The sequence below is a fragment of the Lampetra fluviatilis genome, chromosome 4, assembly GCF_964198595.1.
Source record: "Lampetra fluviatilis chromosome 4, kcLamFluv1.1, whole genome shotgun sequence".
NCBI lineage: Eukaryota > Metazoa > Chordata > Hyperoartia > Petromyzontiformes > Petromyzontidae > Lampetra > Lampetra fluviatilis.
Genome location: NC_136278.1, coordinates 16,277,250 through 16,282,249, shown reverse-complemented (window position 1 = coordinate 16,282,249; position 5,000 = coordinate 16,277,250).

Here is a 5,000-nt window from a genome sequence, read left to right as displayed (position 1 = left end):
CAGCTACCGACAAACGGTAGAAATTAGCGGGGATAGGCCTCAGACATTACCCAAAGCTCCGGGAACGTGAGCGACGCAAGACGAATGGGCATTTTAAAGCAGATCTATGGCAGTTACTGACAGTGCCTGGCGTGGGTTACTTGTCTCCGTTGTCGAGAGGGGAAGACGACCCATGTATATGTAAAGGGCGATTTTTTTAGCAACCGTTAAGGCTGTTTTTCCCCTTCACTTGTATCGAGAGGGAAGCAAAGAACATGTATGGCGTGTACGTTTTTTTACGAATTTTCATTAGCAATCTAACGACATGAATTGCGAAGACGTTTTTTGAACAATTGTATTCCTTTCCCAAAACATCGAGTGTTAGTGTATAAAACCGCTAGAGAAAATAAATTGGCAGGCGAAACTTAAAAAGGAGAGACCCATGAACAGCATGGCCAGGCGGCTCACCTCGACGTTTTTCCCCCGAGCAAAGTCCGCCGAGACCCCCTGTATCCCACGGGGATGTACTGGCGTGCACTTAAAGGTTGATGCCGCTCTGTTACTTGGGAAACGAACCACAAGCCAAATCCAGCTAATTTGTGAATGACTTAGCTCTCCTGCTTTCTCGAGAACGTGCTTTTTTCGTCGGATGAAACTTCCACAGGCTTTTCCAGCAGATTTGCACCTGCACTCAAAAAAGTCAAAATTTTTACACATAGACCCCATCAAACGGGAGAAATTGGCCCGGATTGCTCTCATGTGCGTTACGGGGCATCGTTTCTCTCGCGCCGAATTCTCTCGAGCTGGGAAATCGCTCATTTTTGCGTCGCCAAATATCGTACGAACGCCGTGAAACTTCCACAGGCTTTTTCAGCAGATTTGCACCTGCACTCAAAAAAGTCAAAATTTTTACACATAGACCCCATCAAACGGGAGAAATTGGCCCGGATTGCTCTCATGTGCGTTACGGGGCATCGTTTCTCTCGCGCCGAATTCCATCGAGCTGGGAAATCGCTCATTTTTGCGTCGCCAAATATCGTACGAACGCCGTGAAACTTCCACAGGCTTTTTCAGCAGATTTGCACCTGCACTCAAAAAAGTCAAAATTTTTACACATAGACCCCATCAAACGGGAGAAATTGGCCCGGATTGCTCTCATGTGCGTTACGGGGCATCGTTTCTCTCGCGCCGAATTCTCTCGAGCTGGGAAATCGCTCATTTTTGCGTCGCCAAATATCGTACGAACGCCGTGAAACTTCCACAGGCTTTTTCAGCAGATTTGCACGTGCACTCAAAAAAGTCAAAATTTTTACACATAGACCCCATCAAACGGGAGAAATTGGCCCGGATTGCTCTCATGTGCGTTACGGGGCATCGTTTCTGTCGCGCCGAATTCCATCGAGCTGGGAAATCGCTCATTTTTGCGTCGCCAAATATCGTACGAACGCCGTGAAACTTCCACAGGCTTTTTCAGCAGATTTGCACGTGCACTCAAAAAAGTCAAAATTTGTACACATAGACCCCATCAAACGGGAGAAATTGGCCCGGATTGCTCTCATGTGCGTTACGGGGCATCGTTTCTCTCGCGCCGAATTCTCTCGAGCTGGGAAATCGCTCATTTTTGCGTCGCCAAATATCGTACGAACGCCGTGAAACTTCCACAGGCTTTTTCAGCAGATTTGCACCTGCACTCAAAAAAGTCAAAATTTTTACACATAGACCCCATCAAACGGGAGAAATTGGCCCGGATTGCTCTCATGTGCGTTACGGGGCATCGTTTCTGTCGCGCCGAATTCCATCGAGCTGGGAAATCGCTCATTTTTGCGTCGCCAAATATCGTACGAACGCCGTGAAACTTCCACAGGCTTTTCCAGCAGATTTGCACGTGCACTCAAAAAAGTAAAAATTTTTACACATAGACCCCATCAAACGGGAGAAATTGGCCCGGATTGCTCTCATGTGCGTTACGGGGCATCGTTTCTCTCGCGCCGAATTCTCTCGAGCTGGGAAATCGCTCATTTTTGCGTCGCCAAATATCGTACGAACGCCGTGAAACTTCCACAGGCTTTTTCAGCAGATTTGCACCTGCACTCAAAAAAGTCAAAATTTTTACACATAGACCCCATCAAACGGGAGAAATTGGCCCGGATTGCTCTCATGTGCGTTACGGGGCATCGTTTCTCTCGCGCCGAATTCCATCGAGCTGGGAAATCGCTCATTTTTGCGTCGCCAAATATCGTACGAACGCCGTGAAACTTCCACAGGCTTTTTCAGCAGATTTGCACCTGCACTCAAAAAAGTCAAAATTTTTACACATAGACCCCATCAAACGGGAGAAATTGGCCCGGATTGCTCTCATGTGCGTTACGGGGCATCGTTTCTCTCGCGCCGAATTCTCTCGAGCTGGGAAATCGCTCATTTTTGCGTCGCCAAATATCGTACGAACGCCGTGAAACTTCCACAGGCTTTTTCAGCAGATTTGCACGTGCACTCAAAAAAGTCAAAATTTTTACACATAGACCCCATCAAACGGGAGAAATTGGCCCGGATTGCTCTCATGTGCGTTACGGGGCATCGTTTCTGTCGCGCCGAATTCCATCGAGCTGGGAAATCGCTCATTTTTGCGTCGCCAAATATCGTACGAACGCCGTGAAACTTCCACAGGCTTTTTCAGCAGATTTGCACGTGCACTCAAAAAAGTCAAAATTTGTACACATAGACCCCATCAAACGGGAGAAATTGGCCCGGATTGCTCTCATGTGCGTTACGGGGCATCGTTTCTCTCGCGCCGAATTCTCTCGAGCTGGGAAATCGCTCATTTTTGCGTCGCCAAATATCGTACGAACGCCGTGAAACTTCCACAGGCTTTTTCAGCAGATTTGCACCTGCACTCAAAAAAGTCAAAATTTTTACACATAGACCCCATCAAACGGGAGAAATTGGCCCGGATTGCTCTCATGTGCGTTACGGGGCATCGTTTCTGTCGCGCCGAATTCCATCGAGCTGGGAAATCGCTCATTTTTGCGTCGCCAAATATCGTACGAACGCCGTGAAACTTCCACAGGCTTTTCCAGCAGATTTGCACGTGCACTCAAAAAAGTCAAAATTTTTACACATAGACCCCATCAAACGGGAGAAATTGGCCCGGATTGCTCTCATGTGCGTTACGGGGCATCGTTTCTCTCGCGCCGAATTCTCTCGAGCTGGGAAATCGCTCATTTTTGCGTCGCCAAATATCGTACGAACGCCGTGAAACTTCCACAGGCTTTTTCAGCAGATTTGCACGTGCACTCAAAAAAGTCAAAATTTTTACACATAGACCCCATCAAACGGGAGAAATTGGCCGGGATTGCTCTCATGTGCGTTACGGGGCATCGTTTCTCTCGCTCCGAATTCCATCGAGCTGGGAAATCGCTCATTTTTGCGTCGCCAAATATCGTACGAACGCCGTGAAACTTCCACAGGCTTTTTCAGCAGATTTGCACGTGCACTCAAAAAAGTCAAAATTTTTACACATAGACCCCATCAAACGGGAGAAATTGGCCGGGATTGCTCTCATGTGCGTTACGGGGCATCGTTTCTCTCGCGCCGAATTCCATCGAGCTGGGAAATCGCTCATTTTTGCGTCGCCAAATATCGTACGAACGCCGTGAAACTTCCACAGGCTTTTCCAGCAGATTGGCACGTGCACTCAAAAAAGTCAAAATTTGTACACATAGACCCCATCAAACGGGAGAAATTGGCCGGGATTGCTCTCATGTGCGTTACGGGGCATCGTTTCTCTCGCTCCGAATTCCATCGAGCTGGGAAATCGCTCATTTTTGCGTCGCCAAATATCGTACGAACGCCGTGAAACTTCCACAGGCTTTTCCAGCAGATTTGCACCTGCACTCAAAAAAGTCAAAATTTTTACACATAGACCCCATCAAACGGGAGAAATTGGCCCGGATTGCTCTCATGTGCGTTACGGGGCATCGTTTCTCTCGCGCCGAATTCTCTCGAGCTGGGAAATCGCTCATTTTTGCGTCGCCAAATATCGTACGAACGCCGTGAAACTTCCACAGGCTTTTTCAGCAGATTTGCACCTGCACTCAAAAAAGTCAAAATTTTTACACATAGACCCCATCAAACGGGAGAAATTGGCCCGGATTGCTCTCATGTGCGTTACGGGGCATCGTTTCTCTCGCGCCGAATTCCATCGAGCTGGGAAATCGCTCATTTTTGCGTCGCCAAATATCGTACGAACGCCGTGAAACTTCCACAGGCTTTTTCAGCAGATTTGCACGTGCACTCAAAAAAGTCAAAATTTTTACACATAGACCCCATCAAACGGGAGAAATTGGCCCGGATTGCTCTCATGTGCGTTACGGGGCATCGTTTCTCTCGCGCCGAATTCTCTCGAGCTGGGAAATCGCTCATTTTTGCGTCGCCAAATATCGTACGAACGCCGTGAAACTTCCACAGGCTTTTTCAGCAGATTTGCACGTGCACTCAAAAAAGTCAAAATTTGTACACATAGACCCCATCAAACGGGAGAAATTGGCCGGGATTGCTCTCATGTGCGTTACGGGGCATCGTTTCTCTCGCTCCGAATTCCATCGAGCTGGGAAATCGCTCATTTTTGCGTCGCCAAATATCGTACGAACGCCGTGAAACTTCCACAGGCTTTTTCAGCAGATTTGCACGTGCACTCAAAAAAGTCAAAATTTTTACACATAGACCCCATCAAACGGGAGAAATTGGCCGGGATTGCTCTCATGTGCGTTACGGGGCATCGTTTCTCTCGCGCCGAATTCCATCGAGCTGGGAAATCGCTCATTTTTGCGTCGCCAAATATCGTACGAACGCCGTGAAACTTCCACAGGCTTTTCCAGCAGATTTGCACGTGCACTCAAAAAAGTCAAAATTTTTACACATAGACCCCATCAAACGGGAGAAATTGGCCCGGATTGCTCTCATGTGCGTTACGGGGCATCGTTTCTGTCGCGCCGAATTCCATCGAGCTGGGAAATCGCTCATTT